The 14,819-nt window shown below is 39.7% G+C and overlaps 2 non-coding genes across 2 annotated transcripts; both read left to right on the plus strand.

The window, feature by feature from the left end:
* Nucleotides 1-488: 488 nt before the first annotated feature.
* On the plus strand, nt 489-595 carry LOC141616271 (small nucleolar RNA R71). Its single transcript, XR_012530626.1, has one exon. It is a non-coding gene; the product is annotated as a small nucleolar RNA R71 (small nucleolar RNA).
* An 8,986-nt stretch (nt 596-9,581) lies between these two features.
* LOC141616453 (small nucleolar RNA R71) lies at nt 9,582-9,688 on the plus strand. Its single transcript, XR_012530800.1, has one exon. It is a non-coding gene; the product is annotated as a small nucleolar RNA R71 (small nucleolar RNA).
* Nucleotides 9,689-14,819: the final 5,131 nt, after the last annotated feature.

Raw genomic sequence — 14,819 nt, forward strand, 5'->3', positions numbered from 1 at the left:
TTGGGTGGAATTTAGTGTTCTCGTTGTAATAGTTTGAATAAGGGGTACCACTCTTGTATGCTTGAAAAGAATTCACTTGTTCATTTGTTCCCCTACATTCACTTTGGTCATGTCCCAAAGTTCCACAATTCTCACATATCCCACTTGGGATTGATGAAGATGCCGTCATGGCATTAACATGTTGCTTTGGTGATTTTGAGGCTTCTTCAAGTCTAGCCATAGCTTTTTGGAACTTCAAATTGATGGTATCAATGTGAGCACTAAGTTGAGCACCCAAATGAGTAATAGAGTCCACTCCATGCTTTCCTCCTCTAGTAGCCTTGCGAGGTCTACTATATTGTGAATTATGGACCGCCATTTCCTCAATCTTGTTCCAAGTTTGATTGTCGTCAACTTCGGTGAACATTCCATTTGATCCCATTTTGAGAATGTTTCTTGAGTCTTCATAAAGACCGTTCCAAAATTGTTGTACCAAGAACCACTCGCTAAGTCCATGATGAGGACATGAGCGACAAATTCCCTAGAATCGCTCCCAAGCTTCATACAAGGATTCTTCATCTCTTTGCTTAAAGCCCGTAATTTAAGCTCTTAGCATGTTAGTCTTTTCCGGTGGATAGAAGTTTTTGTAGAAAGCTAGAGCCAATTTCTTCCAAGAATCAATTCCGAGAGTAGCCTTATCAAGGCCTTTCAACCATTGTTTTGCAGTGCCAATTAGAGAAAAAGGAAATAAGACCCATCGAATTTGGTCTTGAGTTACACCGGTTTGAGAAATCGCATCACAATAGTCACAAAAAGTCTCCATGTGAGAGTGAGGGTCTTCACTAGGCATCCCCCCAAATTGGCTTCTTTCGACTAATTGTATAAATGCGGATTTGGCAATGAAATTTCCGGTTAAGTGTTGTGGTGTGGGAGTACCATTAGGTAGGTTCTCCTCGGTTGGTACGGAATGTAATGAAAATTTAGGAATTGTGGGTTGATTTTGTGTTGGGTTCTCCTCACCTTCTCTTGCAAAAGGGTTATGAACACAATAGTGTTTGGTTGAATATCTATAACCTCACCAATACCTCTCAAAGTTCTCCTAACAAGTCTTCTATTGGTTGTCAAAGTCCTTTCAATTTCGTGATCAAAGGGTAACAAGTTACCTTGTAATCTTCTAGACATGCAAAATATCAAACAACTAGAAAATAATTCGAACAAACCTTGAGGAGTTTTACTTCCCCAAGGCAAAGAAAGACACAACTAATAACAATATAAGAAAATCTAAATCAAGTTAACACCGTCCCCGGCAACGGCGCCATTTTTGGTCGTGTTCCCTTAGGAGGGTTTAGTTTTCGGTACTTGTCGTTAGGAGAACCTAGACCAAAACACAATTTATAACTCCACAAACAACTCTACAATTAGTAAAGAGGCAAGTAAAGGTCGGATCCCAAGGGACGGGAATTGAGATGAGATTTTCAATTGCAACTAGTAGTGTCTAAGGGTGTCACAATTTGGGGTTTGAAGTAGAAGATCACTAAACTAAATAGCAATGAAAGTAAACAAGCAAGATGAATAAAAAGGGATGTAAACAATTGATAAAAGGCACTAGGGTGTCATGGGGTCATAGGGGATTCATGGGAATTGATCAGACAAACATATTCTCAAATTATAAGCAAGCAATTATTGTTGTGATGGATCGAGTTGGTTTATATCTTACAATCCTAGTAAAGTTTGAGTCCCGGAGCCGAATCGATTAGATTGTACAACACCTACAAGTCGACTTAATCTTCCCTACTCAACTATATGCATGGTCTAATGAGACTCGAGTTGGTTTATGTCTTACAAGTCTCATTGAAAAGATAGGTGATGGGTAAAAAATGCAAGGATTCATAGGCTCGCATTTCATCAAACATAACATGTGCATAAGTTGAGATCCCAACAAGGAAGCAAATAAACTATGAAAACATATTAATTTAAGCATGAATCATCCTCCATGTTGGTTTCCCCTAATTACCCATTAACCCTAGCTAAGGAAACTACTAACTCATTATCATGTTGAACATGCTAGCAAGGTTGTCAATCATACCAACAAAGTGAAATATGATGGATAAATGAAGATAATTAACAATAATTAAAAAGATATTAAGAGAATTATACCTACTAATGATTCCAATAATAAAGCAAAGAATAAAAGAAGTACTTGATGATTGATTGGAAGGTTGTCAATCTCCCAATAATAACCCAAATAATCTTCAATTACCCAAAATGAAAGATGAACCAAAGAGAGATTAAGGAAATGAAATTTGTATTTAAACTTGATTAAATGATGATTACAAGATTAATGAGAGATTTGATTGATATAAACTACACTAGATATTGCTAAGAAGAACATGATAATCTAATTAGCCTAAATGGGGTATTTATAGTGGGGATTAGTTACATAAATTAGGGTTTACTAAGGGTTTAAATGACGATTAATTCCTTGAGGAATCGCCGGTCTCAAGGGAGACTCCGGTCTCCTTTTCGCTGGTCTTAGAAAAATATGCGCATCCTTCATAAAACAAGTAGAAGAGGAAAATAGCTGACACACAATCTGAGTGTCCGGGGCACGGGACGGGCGGATTCTGGGCGTTTTGGACGAGCGGATTCGAGGGGTGGACGGGCGGATTGTGGTGTTTCTGGACGGGCGTCCAGCTGGGGAAGACGCTCGGATTGCACCTCTTGGACGGGCGGATTGTGGGCAATCCGCTCGGATTGTCTTACAGCTTCTTCCTTTCTTCTTTTCTTCCTTTCCCTTCATAAAATCCTTGAGGATTTCCCCGAGGATGCAAGGATCTTTTCTCATCATTGCCCATCTATCATAGTATGTACAAAGGCCTTCTAATCTTGTCTTCTCTTTGATGCGTGGTCATTGAATTCAATCAATTTAGCTTCATTTTGCCATGAAAATGCAAGGTTTGCACTCCTTTCCTACCAAGGAAACAAAACCTCAAAGAATATGCAAAACAAAGAACAAAAGACAATAAATGACCCAAATATGCACTAAAAAGTATGGGAACAAGGCTAATTCGGGGACTAAATATGCTCTATTTATGGTCACATCAAATATCCCCAAACCGAACCTTTGCTCGTCCCGAGTAAAGAGGTGACAAAGACTAGGACCGTTATTTAAACTAACCTAATAGCATAGCCGATATGAGACAATTAGCGGGTCTCACTACTCCGCCCCTTCAACTCATAACAAGACAACCATGAGGTAGGATGCCTTCTTGCAAGGCAAGGTGGGTCTTGCCAAAATGGCGACGTATCCAAACATTAAAGCACATAAAATCAAGTAATGGCTGCATCTATAAAAGAATAGCCACTTTCCTCATCTAAGTGGCGGAAATTATCTATAAGGGAAGCAATTCAAGGGTACACACTCCTTCATAGATGCAATTTCTTCAAACTACTAAGCCTAGAAGGATACCAATAAATCACCTCCAAATTGTGTCAAGCTAGGGTACCTTTGTCCTCAATCGTTAAATGATTTTGTCAAGAATAGACTCCCTATGGTGTTAGAAACACTGGAGGATCGCGGAATTCCCGCTCTTGCCTAGACAAGAAGAAGGGTCATCCCCTCTCTACCATGCATAAAAATGGATACGATGGATAAAGGGATCAATAGATATTTGAGTTTCATTTTGGGAGTTTTCTTTTGTTTTTGTTTTCCCCCCAATTTCTTGTGGCATATAACATTTGAGAACACTTTCGTTTGCCATTTCTTTTGATTTTTGGCAATTCAATACTTGACAATTTTTCAAGTTTTGCATTTTTCTTTTGAACATTTTCAAAGTCACCCCATATGTAGTGAGGGTGCCTTATATTTGAAGCATTAGGAGTCTATTTTTGCTCCTCTTTTCATTTGATACATTTTGCAAACTTTCTTTCACTTTTCATTTCATTGAACTCAAATCAATTTCTTTTTGTGCCCATTCCCTTTGATGACAAAAATGTGGTAGAACATGGATGATGGATGCATGGTTTCAAGGGTTACCTTGGAATAAACGGTAGCGAAGGAGTTATCACACTACAAGGTACTCTTGACTAGGCCTTAATCCCTGGGTCAAAGGATACTAGCATGACACATCCGAGGGTGTTTTACAAGTATTCTAACAAGCAAAGTCTTAAGAAGAAAAAGCATCTATTAGGACCTATATACACTTATTAAGCTTCACAAGTAGACGGTTTCACAAAAATTTTCTACCATGCAAAGTATATGCCATGATGCAACTAACATATATACATCCTAATGCATATGCTTCTACCAACTAATATGCCATATAATCTAAATGCAAGTCCTAAATTCACAATTTTTATACCGCATCAATCAAAATAAAGCCACATAGTCATTAACATAAAGAGGAAAAAGGAGATTGGAAAGATCATACCATGCGGTCTTCAATATCCTCATGTCTCGGATGTGCCGTAGTCGATCAATGTGAACAAGGATAGAACAAACACAATATATACAATAATATATACAAGTCTACACTACAAAGGAAATGAACTTGTTTTTGGATTTTCAAATTTTTCAAATTTTTTGATTTTTTCGAAATTTTTGATTTTTTTGGGTTTTTGAATAAAAGTTAAGTTAAAATTTCCCATCCCCACACTAATATGGGCATTGTCCTCAATGGTCAAAATGATAGGAAATTATGCAAGCATGATGCATGAATTCTATACTAAATGCAAGCTATACTAATCTACACTACATGATGCATGAGTTTTTGTTTATGACGGAGAGCGTAATTTAGATTACCTCCCGTTGCGTATGCATGTACTTCCCCAAACCGAGATAGACATTATTTCTAATGTCTTAAATTATGGGGTAGTTCATGCACACAAGATGCAATGCATGAAATTAAATTGTCATTTTGGATTTTCAAACGGGAACAATAAAAGAACACCTCAATGGGGCCGAGGTGTTAGTCCTCATGTTTCTAGGACTCTCCAAACTATGCTCAAGATAAAAATAAATAAAACAAAGAAAGAAGTAGACAAACCTCAAGAGGGTAGGAGCCTCCAAAGCTTGCTAGTCCTCCACCATGTCATCATTGTCATCATTTTCCTCCATAGAAGCGGACTCATCACCACTTCCTTCTTCACTTCCTTGCTCACTTCCTTCATCATCATCATTAGCCTCTTCTTCTTCATCATCTACCTCTTCATCAACACCCTCATCATCTTCAACCTCATCATCGACATTCCCATCTTCACCCGGTCTTTCACCCGTAGATGTGCTTCGAAAGAAAACTTCCCTATCCGCCCAACTAGGCAAAGGACATGAAGGATCAAGTAGTCCTTGCCTAGCTAAATGAAGGAGGGGTGGATATTGGGCCAAGTATGCAACTACTCGATCATTTTAAGCTTGTTTATGCATCTATTGCATAAGTAGAGTCATGTAGTCATTGCCCACCCATAGTTGGTGTCAAGAGAGTTGTGCTTGACCCACTTGTACTTGTTAATCATGGCATCCATGTCAATGAGATGACCCCCTTTGATCGCCACATAGGTGTTATTCTTGTTTAAATTTGGATCAAAGTACTTGGCCAAGAGAGTAACTAGACCTCCATTTACGATAAAAGTGGTGCCTTCTTTACCACAATCAACATTGAGCCATCTTTCCACCAAAAGCCTTAGAGCATTGTAAGGCTTAGTGAATTCCCTTCCAACATTTAAGGCCGACTCAAGTAGAACAAAATCGAGCTTTGTAAAGTGATTAATGTCTTTTCTTGCAATTATAGTATTCCCGATGACCTTGTGCCACACTCTAATGCCCGGATGGTGGACTAATAGAGCGCGACAAGCATGAAAGTTCTCAAATTTCTTCCCGGAAATCGCCTCCCAAAGAGAAGCGGGGTCATACTTTTCGGCCATCTTATGATAGTATGGTGTATCACTAAGACCTAATGCTTTACTCAAAACATCAAAGGTGATGCACCTATTCACATTGGCAAGGCGAAACTCGATGTATGTTCTAGTCTCTACCTTAGTCACTTTCAATGAACTCAAGAATTCCAAGGTAAGGGAGGGGTATGTCAATTCTCTTGTAGTAAACAATTTTCCCAACTCCATGGCTTCAAAGAAGGCTTTTATTTGTTCAAGGACACCCAATTTGTTCAAGGCATCTTCACATATGAATTTGGTGGGTAGAATGGCTTTCTTAACATACTTGGCAAATGTATCCCTATGGGAGTTAGAAATGAAAATTACCTCCGGATAGTTGGGTAATTGAGCAATTTCCGGAGTTGTTGTTGTTGTTGCTTCCAAGGGAGGATCTTGTTGTTGTTGAACTTCCAAGTTTGCACTAGCAACCACCATAGCCATTGAAGCTTTCTTTGCTTGAAGGCGTTGTTGCCTTTTTGAGAGTGCCTTTGCCTTGAGTGCCTTTGTTGACCCTTTTGTTCTTGCCATTGATGATTATACCAAGAAAAGATTGAAAATCTTCAATTTCCAATTATACCCAAATCGATTTTAAGATGAAAGGATTTGCCCTTGTATTTCAAAAATCGACTCAAAGGTTGAAGATTTTGGTGCTTGGATTGATTATTGTTGGAAAAGGAGTGATTAATTGTTGTTGTAAGGAAGTTTGGTTTTGATTTTGTTGAATTTCATTGAGGAAATCTTGTTTTTGGTGATGGAGAGGATGAGGGTTTTCGGGTTTTCGGGTTTATGGGGTAGTGTTTGAATGTATGAATGAATGAATGAATGTGGGAAGGGGTATTTAAAACACCCGAAATTTTGAATCTGCAGGGGGAAGACGAGCGGATTCCCTTCGGGACGCTCGGATTGTGCTCATTTTGGGTTCAGGAAATCTCGCCTAAAGACGAGCGTCTTTCAATGAAGACGGGCGGATTTCTGCAATTCAGGATGAGCGGATTCTGTTACAGCGAATTTTCTCAATCTGCACTGGCAAAAAGACGAGCGTCTTCTTGCAAAGACGAGCGGATCTCTCAGACGAGCGTCTTCTCTGCTCAGACGCTTGGATTCTCTAACAGACCAAAATTTTCAATTTTGAAGCTCATTTGGACGGACAGATTCTGCTATAGACGCTCGGATTCCTATAAGACGAGCGGATTCCCCATAAAGACGCTCGGATTCCTCCTAGTCTACCCGGATTCAGTTCCATCCGTGCACTTGCATATCCCGTGTCATTTTCATTATTCAAATCCCGTGTTCTTCATTGTAGGGGCACTACTAAGGCATGAATAGCCTAGGCAATTGCTATCCCCACACTAAGCTAAAGCACTATACATCAATAAAATAATTAGTCCCTCCCTCACTTCTCTCAAAAATGATAAATATCTTGATCAAAGCATAAAAATCAAAAAATGACAAAAATGCAATGTAAGAATTAAAATCCAAGTTAGGGAGTTAGTATATTTACAAATGGTGGTTTGGAGAGGACTCCACCAAACTCTCATCCTTAGTGAGATGTCATGGGGGCATGTCCAAGGTGTTGTTGATGTTACTCAACACCTTGAAGAAATAGTCAAAAGCTTGTTCATTGTCATGATAAAGATCATCAATAGATCTTTGCCCTTGTTGTCCTTCATGTTGGTCATGATCGATAGCATTACCAATGTAGGGATTGAAGATCCCTTCAAACTCATCGTCCCAAAGACCACAAACTTCATCTATTTGGTCACTAAAGATCTCTTGAGTTGAAAGAGACAACTCTCCCACTTTCTTGTCTTGACCAATGAGGCCATCTTCATCATTGCTTGACTTTGGTGAGCATTTCAAGCTCTCTTTGTTACAATTTCCTTGCTCTTTGAATGGAGCATCATCGACTTTATTCTTCCATTGGAATTCCGACTTCTTCCTATCATCCTTCCGGCTATAATGATCAACCATAAAACATGGTTCATGCAAACGGGGAGCTCTCATGGTCTTGTCAAGATTGAAAGTTATGCTTTCATCTCCCACTTATAGAGTAAGCTCTCCATGCTTCACATCTATCACCGCACCCGCGGTGTGTAAGAAAGGTCTACCTAGAATGATTGGAATGTTGGAGTCTTCTTCCATGTCAACAATGACAAAGTCCACCGGGATGAAAAATTTCCCAACTCTCACGGGAACATCTTCCCATATCCCCAATGGTGTCTTCGTCGATCTATCGGCCATTTGGAGTGTGATATTGGTGCATTTATGCTCTCCCATCCCTAACCTTTTACTCACCAAGTATGGCATTACTCACACTAGCCCCTAGATCACATAAGGCTTTGTTGATCGTGGTGTCGCCAATGGTACACGGTATTGAGAAGCTTCCCGGATCTTTAAGTTTTGGAGGTGAACTCCCTTGAAGTATTTCACTACTCACCTTAGTTAAGGCGATAGTCTCAAGCTTCCGGATCGACTTCTTCTTCGTAAGGATGTATTTCATGTACTTTGCATAGGCCGGCACGTGATTGATTAATTCCGTGAAAGGAATCGAGACTTCCAAATTCTTCACAATCTCCATAAATTTTCCAAGTTGGTCATCAAATTTGGGCTTGGCTTGACGACTCGGAAAAGGAAATCTAATCACAATGGGCTCCTTCTCCTTGGCCCTGTCTTCATTTTTTCTTTGAAATTTCTTCTTTTAATGGTTCTCCATCCTTGGAGTTTTGCACAACTTCTTCTTTGTCACTAGCTTCCACAACTTTATCCTCAACTTGCTTCTCCGGTGCTTCATACCTCGTACCACTTCTCAAGTAAATGGCACTAACCGTTTCATGTCTTGGGGGATTACTTTGAGGTAGTAATTGCCCCTTTTGTCTTTGTGAGCTTGAAGATGCTAGTTGAGTTAATTGGGTTTCCAACATTTTGGTGTGGGCTAGGATGTTGTTGATGGTGATTTCCTTTGCTTGACTATCCTTTTGCATTTGAGTGAAAAACTCTTGTTGATTCTTTTGCATTTGGAGGACTGCTTTTTGAACATCAAAACCTTGGTCATTTTGTTGATTGTATGGAGTTTGATTTTTGTAACCTTGGTTTTGGTTGTAAAAGGGTCTTTGATTTTGGTTTCTCATGGGAGGTGGGGTGTATGTTGGTTGAGGATTTTGAACATTTCGGCTTTTGTATGAGAGATTTGGGTGTAATTTGGTGTTCTCATTGTAATAGTTTGAATAAGGGGTACCATTCTTGTATGCTTGAAAAGAATTCACTTGTTCATTGTTTCCCTACATTCACTTTGGTCATGTCCCAAAGTTCCACAATTCTCAAATATCCTACTTGGGATTGATGAAGATGCCGTCATGGCATTAACATGTTGCTTTGGTGATTTTGAGGCTTCTTCAAGTCTAGCCATAGCTTTTTCGAACTTCAAATTGATGGTATCAATGTGAGCACTAAGTTGAGCACCCAATTGAGTAATAGAGTCCACTTCATGCTTTCCTCCTCTAGTAGCCTTGCGAGGTCTACTATATTGTGAATTATGGACCGCCATTTCCTCAATCTTGTTCCAAGTTTGATTGTCGTCAACTTCGGTAAACATTTCATTTGATCCCATTTTGAGAATGTTTCTTGAGTCATCATAAAGACCGTTCCAAAATTGTTGTACCAAGAACGACTCGCTAAGTCCATGATGAGGATATGAGCGACAAATTCCCTTGAATCGCTCCCAAGCTTCATACAAGGATTCTTCATCTCTTTGCTTAAAGTCCGTAATTTGAGCTCTTAGCATGTTAGTCTTTTCCGGTGGATAGAACTTTTTGTAGAAAGCTAGAGCCAATTGCTTACAAGAATCAATTCCGAGAGTAGCCTTATCAAGGCCTTTCAATCATTGTTTTGCGGTGCCAATTAGAGAAAAAGGAAATAAGACCCATCGAATTTGGTCTTGAGTTACACCGGTTTAAGAAATCGCATCACAATAGTCACAAAAAGTCTCCATTTGAGAGTGAGGGTCTTCACTAGGCATCCCCCCAAATTGGCTTCTTTCGACTAATTGGATAAATGCGGATTTGGCAATGAAATTTCCGGTTAAGTGTTGTGGTGTGGGAGTACCATTAGGTAGGTTCTCCTCGGTTGGTACGGAATGTGATGAAAATTTAGGCATTGTGGGTTGATTTTGTGTTGGGTTCTCCTCACCTTCTGTTGCAAAAGGGTTGATGAACACAATAGTGTTTGGTTGAATATCTAGAACCTCACCAATACCTCTCAAAGTTCTCCTAACAAGTCTTCTATTGGTTGTCAAAGTCCTTTCATTTTCTTGATCAAAGGGTAACAAGTTACCTTGTAATCCTCTAGACATGCGAAATATCAAACAACTCGAAAATAATTCGAACAAACCTTGAGGAGTTTTACTTCCCCAAGGCAAAGAAAGACACAACTAATAACAATATAAGAAAATCTAAATCAAGTTAACACCGTCCCCGGCAACGGCGCCATTTTTGGTCGTGTTCCCTTAGGAGGGTTTAGTTTTCGGTACTTGTCGTTAGGAGCACCTAGACCAAAACACAATTTATAACTCCACAAACAACTCTACAATTAGTAAATAGGCAAGTAAAGGTCGGATCCCAAGGGACGGGAATTGAGATGAGATTTTCAATTGCAACTAGTGGTGTCTAAGGGTGTCACAATTTGGGGTTTGAAGTAGAAGATCACTAAACTAAATAGCAATGAAAGTAAACAAGCAAGATGATTAAAAAGGGATGTAAACAATTGATAAAAGGCACTAGGGTGTCATGGGGTCATTGGGGATTCATGGGAATTGATCATACAAATATATTCTCCAATTATAGGCAAGCAATTATTGTTGTGATGGATCGAGTTGGTTTATATCTTACAATCCTAGGAAAGTTTGGGTCTCGGAGCCGAATCGATTAGATTGTACAACACCTACAAGTCGACTTAATCTTCCCTACTCAACTATATGCATGGTATAATGAGACTCGAGTTGGTTTATGTCTAACAAGTCTCATTGAAAAGATAGGTGATGGGTAAAAAATGCAAGGATTCATAGACTCGCATTTCATCAAACATAACATGTGTATAAGTTGAGATCACAACAAGCAAGCAAATAAACTATGAAAACATATTAATTTAAGCATGAATCATCCCCCATGTTGGTTTCCCCTAATTACCCATTAACCCTAGCTAAGAAACTACTCACTCATTATCATGTTGAACATGCTAGCAAGGTTGTCAATCATACCAACAAAGTGAAACATGATGGATAAATGAAAATAATTAACAATAATTAAAAAGGGATTAAGAGAATTATACCTACTAATGATTCTAATAATAAAGCAAAGAATAAAAGAAGTACTTGATGATTGATTGGAAGGTTGTCAATCTCCCAATAACAACCCAAATAATCTTCAATTACCCAAAATGAAAGATGAACCAAAGAGAGATTAAGAAAATGAAATTTGTATTAAAACTTGATTAAATATTGATTACAAGATTAAAGTGAGATTTGATTGATATAAACTACACTAGAGATTCCTAAGAAGAACATGATAATCTAATTCTCCTAAATGGGGTATTTATAGTGGGGATTAGTTACATAAATTAGGGTTTACTAAGGGCTTAAATGACGATTAAGTCCTTGAGGAATCGCCGGTCTCAAGGGAGATTCCGGTCTCCTTTTCGCCGGTCTTATAAAAATATGCGCATCCTTCATAAACAAGTAGAAGACGAAAATAGCTGACACACAATCCGAGCGTCCGGGGCACGGGACGGGCGGATTGTGGGCGTTTTGGACGAGCGGATTCGAGGGGTGGACGGGCGGATTGTGGTGTTTCTGGATGGGCGTCCAGCTGGGGAAGACGCTCGGATTGCACCTCTTGGACGGGCGGATTGTGGGAAATCCGCTCGGATTGTCTTACAGCTTCTTCCTTTCTTCTTTTCTTCCTTTCCCTTCATAAAATCCTTGAGGATTTCCCCGGGGATGCAAGGATCTTTTCTCATCATTGCCCATCTACTATAGTATGTACAAAGGCTTTCTAATCTTGTCTTCTCTTTGATGCTTGGTCATTGAATTCAGTCAATTTAGCTTCATTTTGCCATGAAAATGCAAGGTTTGCACTCCTTTCCTACCAAGGAAACAAAACCTCAAAGAATATGCAAAACAAAGGACTAAAGACAATAAATGACCCAAATATGCACTAAAAAGCATGGGAACAAGGCTAATTCGGGGACTAAATATGCTCTAATTATGGTCACATCAACTTTAAACCAAGATAACAACCAATATGAGTTGCTTCAACAAGATATCACAAAAGTAAGAAACTTTGCAACAATCAAGCAATATATGAGTGTTATAGAGGCAAGGGTAGATAATTCTCACAACAAAACATTCGTGAAGACATTCAAACATAGAAATTGAAATTAATGAAAGAGTAGAGATTAGAAAGTCAATACAATGATAAAGATGAAAGCTTGAAATGTATTACACCAAGTAGTGGAAGATTAGCCTTCCATAGTCTTCATAAAACCCAAATAACAAAGAAAGATTACAACTTGAATGAAAAAGTCTTCTAAACTGTTACAAGATTCAAACCCTAAATGATGAGATTAGATGAGATGATATGATGTTCTAAGATGTTTTCAGATCTTCAAACTCTTGGGTATATATAGGGATTCACGAAAACCTAAAAAGATTTCCATTTAAGAAGCCCAAATGAGGATTAGGAAGCCCCGTAAAACAGAGTTGCGCAGGCTGCGCCAAAAGTACTCTTGCCTGCGCAATCATGCGCAGCTGCGCACCTCATTTGCATAGCCTGCGCACCTCATTTGTGCAGCCTGCGCCAAGGCTCACAGTTTGGAATTCTCTCCATTTGCTTCTTGACCTCTTTCCTTGATCCCAGTTCTTTTAATCTTCACTCCTCACTTCTCCCAGCTCGATATTAGGCCACATGTGAGCTGCTTGTGCCTTGTCTTGACCGTTGAAGGGTTCTCCTCAACCCTCGGGTTCCGTGCATCAAAATCAATTGTAAAACCGAGGTAAAATGGACAAGTTGCCACATCATAATCGATTATCAAATACTAGGATAAGCACACTTAAAGACCCATATTTAAAAGACACGAGGGTGATGAAATCACCCTCTTAGACCGACACAAAACACTACTATCAAACACCCCCACACTTAGACTTTTGCTAGTCCTGAGCAAAACCCGAAATAAGCAATTTTATAGTCTACAAGTGAGTGTAGGAGTGAATGATCACTCTTCCCTTACCTCTTCCTTCGTATATATCCCTCTTGAACAACCACCAATTAAAGAGAAAATCTAGACTCAAAGTTGACACAAACTCTTCACTCACTCCCCCGCCTTATATCTCCCTCAAACAAGGACACAACACACCACCAACTCCGACTCATCACGCAACTCCACCCTTCTTATATCACCATAGCAAAGATGGTCACTCTTGCCTTATCCCAAAGCAATAGCAAAGTGACTTACACAATCCTCCAAACCATTCACACTCCCCTTATATCACCCCCTTATCACTCCAAGCAATTGCAAGTCATGCTACTAAGTTGGCCAAACACCAATAAAGATCAACAACCTAGTAGCCAACATGAAAAACCACCAATTTGAAGCAATTGTCTTTGACTCAAAAAGAAATTAAATCCTAAATTTAGCCTCCTTCCTAAATCCTCCTTATTGCTCCCTTCTTATCCCTCCATCTTTTTGGGGTTGCCTTTTTAAAATTTTTCATTTTTCATTTTTTTTTTGAAAATCCCTCATTTTTCCTAAGGTGCCCTTTCGGGTTTTCACCTTAGCTTTTTCTTACCTCTCATGGTGGCTCGCAACTCATTTTTTCATTTTGCCCGGAACGCCCTTTTGGGTTTTCATTCCGTCCTCGGCCACCTTCCCAATCTTGCCCTAGGTGCCCACCCTTGTGGGTTTTAACCTAGCGGGATTTTCGTTTTTTTTTTTGAATTTGAATTTGAAACTTGCATTGACAAAAGAAGCAATTTTACATATGTTACACTCACTCACTCCTCCACACTTTAATCTCACATTATCCTCAATGTGGAGGTGTGCCAAATTCTTCAAATATTGTTGTGGGAGGGGGCCGAGCCTTCACCTTGCTCATATGCCCCTCGACTTCCTCTTCTTCTTTCTCTTCTTTCTTTTTCTTTCTTTGCCCTCTCATGGGCGTTGTCCACTTGTTGTTGATTGATGATAACTTGGTATTGAGGTTCATTATGGTGTAGGGACATGTCAAAGAGGCCTCGAATAAGGCCAAAGGAAGCCTCTTGTGCTTGGGCGTCGTGGTAGGAATCTTCAAGGTATTGGTGGTGCCTTTCATTTTGCACCCCAAATTGTCGACTTACTTGTTCCCTCCACGCATTTTGGCTTTGCCACATAGCTTGGTTCTCTGCCCAAAGCTTGGCTTGTTGTTGTTGCCAAGCGTGAGACTCCTTTTGCCTTTTGACTATCCCTTCAAGCATTCTTGTTTGGGCCAATTCGGCCTCATCCCCCAACTTCTTGTGCTCTTCAAAGGCATTTTGAAATTGTTCCAAGCTCTCCAACCTTGGCCCATATTGTTGTTGCCAAGTATGGGAGCTCTCAGCCCTCCCAGTTATTGCTTCCAAGGTTCCCCGGGTATCTTCAAAATATTTAAACATTTGATGTTGCTAAGGTTCCATGGTGGGAGTTGAGGAACACCCGGCCTCATGCATAGGGGTGTCTTGAGGTTGTTGGTAGGATGAAGGAATGTGGCGGGTATCATGAAATCCCCCCTCAATAATCTCAACCTCTTGTTCCTCCATTTGTTGGGCATTAAGGGATGGCTATATGACTCTTCTCTTTCGCACTCTTTGTGGTGGTGGGTTGGGTAAGTTTCCCTCGGCGGGGCAATA

This window comes from Silene latifolia, chromosome 11 (assembly GCF_048544455.1).
Source record: "Silene latifolia isolate original U9 population chromosome 11, ASM4854445v1, whole genome shotgun sequence".
NCBI classification, from domain to species: Eukaryota; Viridiplantae; Streptophyta; class Magnoliopsida; order Caryophyllales; family Caryophyllaceae; genus Silene; species Silene latifolia.